Here is a 12,890-nt window from a genome sequence, read left to right on the forward strand (position 1 = left end):
TAGTTGGTGTCTTTAACCACGTTTTTTGGAGAAAATGGCCCCTATTTTTTCTGGTGTTTTGATGTCTGGGCATACACAAGTTTTGGACTCTAGAAGCTTTGTATTACAAAAAGCACTATTATCATGGTAAAACTAGGGCCTTCTACCCTGCTTCCATTTTATGTGTATTACAATGCCTCAATGTGACAGAAATATGTGTTCTACATGTATGTGTATATACATGTTTGTATCTATAGCTATACATGTCCATATGTGTATATGCCAGATGTGTGAGGAAATGGAAGTGAATGTACAAACTCTTCATAGGCATGTCTTGGGGAGTAAACGTGTTACAGTTTTCAAAATTTGTCATATTTGCATCTTTTTATAAAGAAAATTTGCTGTGGTTTTAACCCTATATGTCGTCTGCCACCTCGTGTTCCATTTTTAAATTAATTCAGTTTTTCAATTAATTGTAGGCTAACATTTTTACAGTTTTCATTTTTATGAAGGCAGATCTGTCTGAACACACTTAGGTGAGTTCTTAGCAACTGACCACCTCTGCAGAAGTTGCCCAGGAATGATGTAGGGAATGTGTCACGTGAGGGTGGTGATGCCCTTTCAAATGCAGGAGGCAACAGAGAGGAACACGCAGGAGATATGGCGGGGATAGGTACAGTCCAGGAAGCAGCTGCAAATTCCTTTATGGTCTACTCCTCCCTTGTCAGAACCTTTAAAACAGCTAACAGAATGCTAGCTGAATGGATGTGGACAGGCAAGCCCTCACGGTTTCTAAGAGTTCCTGCAGCCGGGCGGTGGTGGTGCACACCTTTAATCCCAGCACTCGGGAGGCAGAGACAGGCAGATCTCTGTGAGTTTGAGGCCAACCTGGGCTACAGAGTGAGTTCCAGGAAATGATCCAAGGCTACACAGAGAAACCCTGTCTCAAAAAACAAACCAAAAGAGTTCCTGCATGTCAGCCGAACTCTGGCTTTAAGTTAAAAAATCTCCTGCATTGACAACATACATGCCCATTCCTTACAATATTTTATCCAAATGTTGCTTTATATTTTGTTGTACTGTGCCTCAATAATGAGGCATGATTGTTTTAGCCTCCTTGATAAAACAGCAATAATGAAAATGAAGTCTATGCTACTGTCTTACACTGTTCAAATACCTTCTTGCCGTCCTGTGTCTATCTCATGGACAGCTGGTATGAGGGGTGGGGTGACTGAATAGTGGGACACACCGTTGTTTCTACTTTCCTTGTAAAAGTTTCTAGGTTTACAAGGGTGAATTCTACCTGTACTTCTGCTGTCACGAGATGTTTTGACAGAAAGAAATCACAGACCTAAAATGTACCTGCCTCAGAGATTCAATTAAGTTCCCTACTTACCTGTCGAGGACATAAAAATGTCACAGAAATGAGACGAAGCCACATCCACATCCAAGCAGCCACGGCCAGTTCCTGTAATGCTTTGGTCGGCAAGTAGAACCCCCAGAGTGAGGTGCACCTGCCCTGTGAGTTGCCCTTCCACGATGGCCAGACTAGATCTAAGTTATCGCGGCCACCACCCTTCTCCTAGGAGCTCGGAGTCAAAGGTCTCCGACAATAACATGAAGTATTTGCTGACAGCCAAGACCTTCCTGGATCACGAGCTGAGCTCTGGGGCAACAAAGCAAGTACTTGAGGCAGAAACGATCCCCACGTGTCTCTAAGCACCAACATCGCCTTGAGTTTTAAAGCATCCACAGAGGTCCATTTGACAGAATTCCTCATTGTGTTGAGCAACTTTCCTGCCTTTGTCAATCTTATCTTTACTGTGAAGAGACAGTGAATAAATAGTGCATCAGACAAAGGACATGCTACACGGGAGAACATTCAGAGATAAACAGCAAGAGTATGGTTTTAAGTAGACAGCTCACCTGGGCATGGGCATGAGTAAGGTGCCTCCATCTCATGCTTGTCTATGTCCTACTAAGGTAGGAGGGGAACACTTGTTCCAATTCTGTATAATGAACTCATGTCACTCGCCATATTCACCACTGCAAAGAACAATGAAATCCCTGACTGGATTAATACCAAATCTCTGTGTTTTCTTTTAAATGGCCTATTCAGATTATACATGCCATGCCCAAATTCGAGGTAATTCTCTGAGTAAGCAAAAATTTGCCTCCTTCAGCTGTCTTTAATACCATATGCCTAAGGCAGGGTATCGAAAATCAACAAAACTCCTGTTTCTCTTGTGGCAGGCTGTGGGAAGATAGCGACTTCTAATTTCAACATGAACCCTGGCTAGAAATTTCCCAGAGAGCTAAATAAAAGAGAGAGTATTTATTTTAGTGTGTGTGTGTGTGTGTATGTGTGTGTCTGAGTGTATGTATGTATACCCTCTGTGGAGGTCAGAAGAGGGTATAGGATGCCCTGGAACTTGAATTACAGGTGGTTATAAGTTGCCTGCTGTGGATGCCGCGAATGAAACTCAGGACATTAACATGACCAGTAAATGCTCTCAACTTCGACCCCATCTCTCCAGCCCAAGAGACAGTATTTTTATTTGATGTCCAAACACTAAATTTTAACTTCACTTACACTAGAAATTCTGAGTTTCTGAGTTAGGCAACCTAGAATTTAAGTTAGCGGACCTATAATTTAAATAAAAATAAAAAGAGAGGAAGTTATCATTTTCTGTTTCCACCTACCGTTCATGTAGGAATTTTTTCTTTTCAATGTCCTGTAAGCTGCAGCATACCAGAAAAGAGGACTGATGACTTTAATTCACAGTCATTGGGAGGCAGTCACTCTCAGGTTCAAGGGTAAAAAGAATTGTCTGCGTTCAGTCCTGGACACGCTGGGCATGCCACAGGGCCCAGAAGTCAGTCATAGCAGAGATGCATCTACCTCTGTGTTCGTCAGTGGTGTTTAATCACTGCCCCTGAGATACAGGCTGAGGCAGGGCCACTTCTTGGTGGAAGAGAAGACACTACAGCCACCCCACCATCGTCAGTATATCACCAAGGTAGAATTTTTATTAAAGCTATGAGTCTTACCAAGGTAAGCTGCCGGTGAGATGCTTCAGCACAGTGACTGTATGTGGGATGCTGCCTGGTCTCCTGAGTCGGCTGCAAAGTGCTCAGAGACTGACAGGGAAGGGAGAAACAGTCGGACACAGGACCTAAGAAGTCACCAGTGATTCTATGCTGTCAGTCACAGCTGGATAAACTTATCTGTATATGCATAGATGTGAAATATGTGATTGCATAGAAAATACACGATTGTGTTATAAGGTCCCATTTATTTCCTCATCCTGTGGTTTGGAACAATATTAATGAGATTGGGGATGATATTTTAATATGTAGTTAATTTCCAAATACAGGGGAATTATCAGTCTATCAGAACAGCAATTTTCAAAAGAATGGTTATGACATGTACTTTAAAAAAACAATAAAATAGCAAAATAATTCAACCACAATAGTACATTTAATTCACATAATGCCAGATTGTGTGTACCTAGAACGTAATACAAGGTGGGGATGGTGGACTCTAATGGACACAGGGTTAATTGCACTATGAGGAGTTATCTTCTACTAATAAATCTTAAGAAATAATAAGCAAAGTTGAGAGTCCAGATTAGAGGAAAGAAGGATTATGGTTAGACAGTTTGCAATGTGGATCCAAAATCAAAAGACATCTGAAGCCAGGCCTAAGGCCCAAATCACTATGGTGGTCCTTTTAGACAGCCCATGGGAAAGAAAGTTGAAGAGAAAAAGTACAGGGCTGGCACTGGAGGCAGAGGGCACCCAGCATCCTCTGGGGTCCTTTCTTCCCATCCCGTCCCATCTCCACTCTCAGGAGACACCTTCTGCCCTTCTCCTCACTTCCTCGCTTTATCTCAGTACATAAATGGCAGAGTTTCAGATTTCTGCTGCTCCAGTCATCGGCCCCCGGAATAACAGTGCAAGTCCCAGGCAGGGAGAAGAGAGCTATACAGGAGATGAAGTGGAAAAGAGTGTTGGGAAAGAGATATTGATGGAGATGCATGTAATGTACCTGGGTCACTGTCACCGCAAGGGTCAGGGAACCTTCAACACTGAGTGCCCCTGTCAATTATAAGTTCTCTCAGCAAGGCAACATCTTTGAAAAACATTCACTTTTAAGAGACGTGAACTGTTTACTATTTATATGTGATTATTCCATATCAGAATCACCATATGGACTATTAAATAACTTTAGGCTGCCTTTGCAATCGTCAGCTCCTGTGGGATATCTATTTAAAACTGCTCAAGTTTACTCTCTCAGAGAACATGTTGTTCTGAGGCATCTGACCTCTGCAGTAATTTCCTTGGCTTTAGTAGAAATTATGATGGTGCAATATTCTAGAAAATTGCCTATTCAGAAAACAGAAGAATCCATGTTCTCTCATTTCTCATTCTTAATCAACTGAAAATAAAGGGCTATATTAAGAACTCCTAGATGTTGCTAACCAGCTGCTCCATCCTGCATGGTGACTTCATGCCTCCAGGCCTGGCCATCCTCATCTGTCAAAGAACTTCTGGAATAAAAGTGCATTTGTCTTGGTTAATGAAAGCTGAGTTTCTGCGTATGGTATTCCAAGTTGTTAATAGTGTAGGAGGATTTGTAGGAGGCCATATATTCTAGAACTTCCAACTCAGGCCCCTGTTTCTGTAATAAACAGGTTTGTGTAAATGGCTCAAAGCAGGTTTTCTTTTCTTTTTTTTTTTTTATTACAGATAAACAGGATTTATAAGCCCTGGGGAGCACTTGAGAAGTCTTCAAATGCCACAATCAACTGCCATTTCAAAGAAAACAAAATAGATGGTTCTGGGAAGTCCATGCTGTTTCTTCATTGAATTTTAGGTGAGTGCTTAAGACAAACATTTCAAGACGGGCATTAGTCTAAACTCTGAAAACGTGCTTTTCTTCCTTGCATAAAAACTGGGGTTAAATAGTATCAACATTTTTTGTTCAGTTCTGTAATTTCAGTGACTTCCCAGTTAAAGACTTCATTAATTCACTTCTGCTTTCTAACAACAGAAACTATCAGAACCATTGTGTGAGAGATGGTTTATGTTGGAGGAATAATCCACAATCCTTTATTCTATTCCAAAAGTTGCCTAATGTTTTTAAATATAGAAATATATTTAATATCAGAGTAGTAAGTCCAGATGAGGTAGCAGATAACTGGGTTCTAACGATATAAACCAAAAGGAAGACTGATGGTGGTAATATTGGCTTCCTAGCATGTCAATAACTAATTCCTAAAGCTTCCTGTTCGGGGACTTTATTTTCTCTAAATTAAAAATGAGAAACAATAAAGGTCAGGTACACTAAATATTACAATGTGATGTACAATGAAACATAAACAGCACATGCACACACAGACACACATACACACACACACACACACAGACACACACACACACACACACACACACACACACACACACACACACACACACACACACTGAGCTTTGTTTTGCCTGGCTATAAAATAAATAAACAAATCAATGTTGAATTATCAAATTCAAATTATCAAATTACCCTTCAATGGTACAAAAGACAAAGATTGCAAATTAGTCATATAGAATTTTCCTGAAATTCGCTGTTGTTACCCTTCGGCAGAATGAGAAAAAGGAAGAAGTTGAGTGGCAGTCATATTGAGAATCCCCACTTCATCCTAAGAGCAGCTTTCAAAGTAGTCTTATTTCTTTTATTATCTTCGTTAAAGAATGGCCATGCCCAGAACGTCCGAATGGAGTCATGTTCAGTTCTTAACTAAATAACGCAGCTGCCAGAGCACCTACCATGGTTAAGTCTAATCCAAAAGGAGCTCGTGCTTCCTTTCCACATTAAAAAGGATGCAAGTGAAAACTGTTGCATCATTTTAAAGCAGTGAAGATATAATACAAGTCAACGTGACATTATTGCATGTTTGAGAACAACTTTCATTAAAATTCAGATTTAGATTCATCATCCACTTTAAGTAAATGAAATAAAGGATCAAAATCGTATGTATGGGTAAATGACTGCTTTCAGAACACCAAGATACCCTTTATTATTTTGATTAAGTTCAAAAGGAAAACAAGAGATTCTCTCATAATCTTAAGTGTGTATAAATTCTCTTTACTGAGATTGAATGTAGAACTAAAGTAATGATTTCCTTTATTTTCAAGAGATTTGTTTGCTGTAATTCCCAAGAGCTAAACTGAGTACATTTCAAAAGTCTTAGTAAATCAATTTGGCTCATGTAGCCGTTACTCTAGAAAAGAAAAGGAAAATGAGAAGTGTGTTTCTGAGCTCTTGTCTGTGACGTCTTTATCTTCAGGTCCATTACTGGTTTTGCCCAGCTCTAGCTACATTGGGGACCAATCCCTGTTGGGCTATATTTTATTCCAGTCATTGCCTCCAGCTTCCCCTCATGACTTTTAACCCAGACTTCCAGTGACACCACCTCTTCCTTGGTCCTTAAGAACTCTGAATGTCGGTCAGTGCCTGTGGCTTCTTAGGACTACTTAAATACCTTGAAGTTTCTTCACAATCCCCAGCTGTGGTGGTTTGAATGAGAATGGCCTCCATAAGCTCATGCATTTGAATGTTTGGCCCCTAGTCCATGGAACTGCTTGGGAAGGATTAGGAGGTGTGGCTTGTTGGAGGAGGTGTGTCACTGTCACTTGAGGCAGCCCTTGAGGTTCCAAAATCCCACACCTTTCCAGTTGCTTTCTTGTCATCTCAACGTGTAAGCTCTCAGCTGTTGCTCCGGCATCACTGCTGCTTGCCTGCTGCCATGCTTCCTACCATGGTGATCACAGACGCTAACCCTCTGGAACCATGAGCCCCCCTGGTACGGACTTGCTTTAATAAGTTGCCTTGCTCATGGTGTCTCCCACAGCAATAGAAAGGGATCTAGGGCACCAGCTTAGTTTCCAATTCTTCCAGGCTTTGTGGAACCATTTCTGTAAATTGAATTCTGTTTTAAATACTTAATTTTTCTTTTCTTAGCTAAGTTCTAACTGACCCATCCATGTTTTATTAATTCCTTATAAATTATTGGAAGAAAATTTTAGAGAGGTAACTTGCTTCTCCCCCAACCTCAAGAAAACAAGTGATTCCCAGGAAATTAAATTTAAAGGCATAGGTAGGTTTTTTTTTTTTCCATTAACTTACACGGGCTTTATATTAAAAGATTGAGATACATTATAGATTCAAAGATGATACCAAAAGCATAAGCCCCTATCAATATTCACAAGGTGCTTATTATCAATCAAATAAAGAAATGGACGTTGCCAATATCCCCAGAAGAGCAGCTCACAGCCTCTTCCAGTCTGTTCTCTCAGCAGAAACCAAATCCTCGTTTGCATCACCACTGGCTGTCTTGTGTATTCATCGATAGAATCACACATTGTATCCTGTGGTTATGAATCATCCCTTTTTAAAGGGAAATAATTGCTATTTTAGAGCAATTTGTGGTTAGCAAAACTGAGAAGAGGGAACAAGCTTTTCCTGTATCCTGCTCGCCCCCACACATGCATGGCCTCCCCAGCTATCAATACCCACCACTATGGTAAGATGTCTATTACAATCAATTGATCGACACTGACTCACCACCATAGATAATTCTGCACATTAGTGAACATTATACATTTTGACAGAAACGTGTGACACGTTTCCATCACTGCGGGATCACTTACTTTTTACTGCCCTAAAAATCTTCCCTCCATGCTAGACCCACTGGTAATTTTAGTAGACCCAGAGTTTTGCAGTTTCTGAATTGTCACGTTAGAATCACAGGGTGCACGGCCTTTTCAGATTGCCCAACTTCACTCACGGACAAGCATTTACGTTTCTTCCTATATTTTCATGTCTTGAAGACTTGCTTCTGTTTCAGCCTAAATGATGCTTCACTGCTTGGATGTACCACATTGTATGCATCTATTCACAATTCCAAATAAAGTTGATTTAAATCTCTATGTGCAGGATTTTGTGTGATCATGGCATTTCATTTCATCTGGACAAAGAACAAGGGACAAGATGACTGGGCTGGAAAAGCATATGTTTAGCGCAGTGAGAGGCTGTGCATTCCCACCAGCAATCAACACATACCCTGATGCTTCCTTCTCTCGGGAGCGTTTGTTGCTGTCAGTGTTTTGGATCTTGGTCATTCCGATGGCTGTTGTGTAGCTTTGGTTTTAATTAGCAAGTCTCTAATGGCAGATGATAGGGCGCTTCCGTGCATGTGCTCACTTGCCATCTGTAAGGTCTCTTCCACGAGGAGACCATTTGGATCTCTGGCCCACTTTTGAGTTGGGTTGTTTGTGCTCTTATTATTCTGTCTTACAAATTGATTGTACATTTTACATCTTTTACAGAGACCTTTCCTAAGCTGTGTTTTATCTTGTCTTGAAGAATGGGAGCAGGGACAATAAAAAAACAACCTTATGTATTTAAAACCGTATTCTAAGTTATATGATAGTGCATGAATTTGTTACTATTAAAAAGAAATGTCACCTTTCCCGTTTTCCATCCCAAACTAATGGAAAGATTGTTTAAAATTCTTTAAGTATACTCTAAATATGATTTTTATTTCTTTAATGCTAAATATCATAAACATCATTATATTTGACATAAGAATGTCTTTGGGGGTCACAGCTTCATCTAGAACTACAGCTTTCTGTTTGTTTATTCATAGATTTTCATCTATAAGTTGAATCTGACTTCTCCCTCTTAACAATGACTGTTTGCTGCCTTAAGAATTTTTATGATCTGAATGCTTCAGATTTTCTATAATAAATACTGAATATGTTGAAAATCAAAGTGGTCAGGAGGCCAGTGTCTGTCTTGCTGTCTTGCTTAAAAGGTAAATCATCTGCCTAATCCCCACTGTTCTAGCTGCTCTTACGGGCTCTTGTGGTATTAAAGCATCTGCTCACTTGATCAGTTCAGTGCCTCACTTTGTTTTGTGAAGTGTAAGGGCCTCGCTGTTCTCATTTCCTTCCCATTTATTTATGGAGCCATTTTCTTTTTCTGTCTTATCTTAGAGGGTATCCCAACTGCTCATCTCTCCGTTCTCATGTGCTGTGCTTATCCTCGAAAGGACACACTGTCCCTTCTACCAGTGTTTTTCATCTATTCAACCAATGCTAATGTTGACTCGGAACGCTCTAATTTAGAATCCTTTCAGACAATGTCATCGTGGACGGAACAGAAGTGCTTGGACCCTTTCATGCTCCTGCTGCTGAGAGGCACAGGGCTGGGCAATTTTTTGTGGCTTAAAGGGTAGTAAATACCTGATATTCCCAAAACAAATCTTTTCTTTAGTTTGGTACAATACTGAAAATTCTAATCACAAGCATTTATCTCCAGATTGTAGAAATGAGATGTTATACAGTTAATTAAAAAAATCAACTGGGAAAGAAAGCACATTCACTCAAATATGATGTTATTATATAATATATAAGATATTATATAACTGTTATATGTGAGTTTAAAGAACTGGCCAGGAGAACACAACTGGGCAATGGAGTAGACGCTTGGCTTTGGAATGATGGGTACTCGCACATGAGAGAAGGCTCCAAAAATATCGTTACTGACATCATCATGTTCCTGAGACTGATGGGAAACACCCATCATCAAAGATCACCTGCGCCAAGCGGGTGGTAGTGAAGTCATGGAAGAGAGGAGTACAGACGGTAAAGGTGCTGGTTCTTAGACTGATGAACCACTTCCGATGGAGATTCCTCAATCACTGTTTCCAAAAACAGTTCAGGAAGATGTTCTAACAATGACATAGTCTGGAGTGTAATGATGTTGAAGCGAAAACTATGACCTTTGGGTGGGTAGGTGACATTTTAAGGTAGTAATCCTCCTTTATCTATCTTTGTAACCCTTTGAACTAGCATGGTAAGTGGCACACTATAGGTAGTTTCTGTATAAATACCTGATGATTGATGAAGAAGACACAATAGTACTGGACAGTTCATGTCATATATTCAACTTCATGCTTGGCCACCTTGTATTATAGGCAGTCTTTTCTCCTTTGCTAAATTTGAAAATACTGGGCCCAGGAAGATGTAATAACCTAGCCACGCTTCAGTGAGCTGGATATGAACATTCAAACCCAGACATGCTGGCTCCCAAGCCTGTGGACTTCATATGATAACTTCCTCCTGTGTGACATAACCCACAGATAGTTTTAAACCACAAAAGCAAAGTGTTTATGATTTTTTTAAATGATATCATTTTTTACAATACACCAATATCACAAGAGCATCTTATGTTTGTGTGCATTAAACATAAATTCCCTTCTCAATGTCTTTTCTCCATTTTCCTTTTAAAACTGCCAAAACCAGCTCTCTGACTCACATTCAGGTCTCATCATTTCTATTCTTCAGTGCTTTACCCTTAAGTTAATATTTTAAAAGTATCACTGCTGCTTTTATGCCATTTAAAAAATGTGAACTTTTGATCAAGTTATCGAACTTCTGTGCCTAAGGAGATGCATTTGTTCCATTTTAGGAGCTAGGAAATCACACCCATGAAGCAACAGAACATCACTCCTGGCACATAATTAGTAGCTAGCGAATAATAAATGGCGTGATCCAGTCACCCTTGCTGACTCCTGACTTCCGCCTTATGGCCACTCTCAACTGCTCCATCATCCAGAGAACAGTATCTATGTCCTGTGTTCTCTAGAATTCCATTATGTGGGCACAGTAGATTTTTGTGGAGCTCATGACCTTTGCTGGCTAACAGCGGATCATTTCATTGCTAGGATAAGAACATCTTCATCTTTTCTAAACTGTATTCTTCAAGCCTTCACTTTTACACACACAGCTTCTTCTGCACAGACTCTGCTCCCATCCGTACTTCTCTCCAAATGTCCCTTCACCTAAATGCACTCTTCAGTGACTTGCAACATCAAGATCCTGAAGAGCTGTGGCTGCTACTCTTTCACAGAGACTGTTGAGGAACCCCCTTGGCCCAATAGTTGGCCAGTCTCACCTGTGAGTTCCAAGGCTCTGGAGGCATCATGAGTAGATCTCAATGAGTCTAGCGTAGACAACAGAAAGAAAAGCAACCTTCTTCCTGTCATTCACAGAATCATATTCTTATTGCTCACATCGTCTGGCTGTCTTCTTAGTTTTTCAGAAAAGATGAATGCCAGCTCTTTTCAGTCTCTGTGGCACTCCTGTGCCAAGGTCAATGTGATCTTGCTTTCTAGTTTATTGACAGAGTGGGGAAGTCTCTTTTTTGGGGATGGACTTGTGTATTCCAAAAATAGTTGATTATGTTTTATCTAGCCCTGGTAAGGGAAGAGGAGAGCTTCATACTGTGAAGGAGACCTCCCAGAGAGGACTGCAGCCATCTGCCAAGACCAAAGCAGATGCTCCACGACCTCCTAACTTTTCATCTTCATAATGATCCTCTGATTAGCTGCTGTTGTTTTGGCAGTTTTGATGTAATAACTAAGGTTCCGGTAAATTGAATAACTTGTCAAGGACATATTTCTGATAAAATTGCTCTCTTTCTCCTATAGAAAAATATCACCCTAAATCAGCTTTCCCATTGAGTTCTGTAAGCCCAATAAGCATGGTAGATACTTTTATTTATTACCCAGGACTATGCTATTTATAAGCCTACAAATACTTTCTTATTAGCAAGTATACATACGTTCAAGTTGACGTTAAAATTAACACCATGTCTCTTTAACAAGACGTTTAAGGGGCAGCACAGCATGGTTCTGAGAGCTCTTTGTGTAAAATTCTCCTCTACTGCTATACATATATGTATGTAAATGACATTGTCTGAAGCCATAGACTGATAAGAACTTGGACTAACTTCCCTGGAACCACCCCTTGGGCCAGGGTCTTAAACATCAAGAATTTCTATCTTTCCCCTTTCTCCAGAAGAAAGGGTGTAAAGTAAATATGTATGACTAATTGTGGAAGATTTGTAAAGATGGAAAGCAAAGCGTACCCTGGATTTAATGATACCATCAGCACTTCTTAAAGGAGTGTGCAGGGCTAGGGCTGTAGCACTGGATCAGCAGTTAAGAGCACTGGCTGTTCTTGCAGGGGACACAGGTTCAGTTCTCAGCGCCAGCATGGCAGCTTCTACTCCATAACTCCAGCTCTGGGCCAGAGCCTCGGCAGACACCAGGCACACATGCACTGCATAGAAATACATGCAGGCAAAACACTCATGCACGCAAAATAAAAACAAATAAGTCTTAAATGAACACATAAATGTGTTGAATAAAGCATGTCTGTAGTACAATTCTCAGTGCTGGGGATTTCTAACAATTTTCTCACAATGGGCTACAGATTGAACTGTCTGCTTGCTTTCAGATGACTCAAATAAATAGTTTTGCAGAATCTTTCTCAGTGAATTTGCATAAATAAGTAGGAGGGCTGTCTTTTTTCTATGAAAACATTTTCTGATTATCCCATGTCTTCTTAGTATGTAAGCAACTCCAGGGTCACATGGCTTCTGTTCTGAAGTTGAAATTCTGAGGGAAGTAACATCCATAAAAGGTCCATTCGGAGACAACAGCATCACTGAAGTCAACACAAGGTCACATTCTTCTTAACTGGACGCGTCAGACGTCTCATGAGTTAGCTAGGCTTGTTTCATCAGCAACACATAGAGCCACATTTAATTCATAGACTTTCTTTGTGCTGGTGGTACCACCACATGTGAGATACAGCCCACACCCCTGCAGCCCTGGCACGTTCCCACCATAACTTTTTCTTTCCTTTCCCAAGAACGCTTTCTCAGGAAAAGTTTTCAGACATAAGTACAATGTTTAAAACAGCCTAATGTAAAAGCTTTCCCAACCACTCCCAGATTCTCCTGTCTTTTCTCGTGGTACCTGAATAAGGTACCTATAAAT

At 40.4% G+C, this 12,890-nt stretch overlaps 1 protein-coding gene across 29 annotated transcripts in view; it reads left to right on the top strand.

The window, feature by feature from the left end:
- Dtna (dystrobrevin alpha) overlaps nt 1-12,890 on the top strand; it is a 358,974-nt gene that overhangs the window by 155,457 nt on the left and 190,627 nt on the right. For all 29 annotated transcript variants that reach the window (XM_037196986.1, XM_037196985.1, XM_028887703.2 and 26 more), the window contains one exon: nt 4,732-4,858. The gene's annotated coding sequence lies outside the window, so the exon portion shown is untranslated. The remainder of the gene's footprint in view (nt 1-4,731; nt 4,859-12,890) is intronic.

The sequence above is a fragment of the Peromyscus leucopus genome, chromosome 19 (genome assembly GCF_004664715.2).
Source record: "Peromyscus leucopus breed LL Stock chromosome 19, UCI_PerLeu_2.1, whole genome shotgun sequence".
Taxonomy (NCBI): domain Eukaryota; kingdom Metazoa; phylum Chordata; class Mammalia; order Rodentia; family Cricetidae; genus Peromyscus; species Peromyscus leucopus.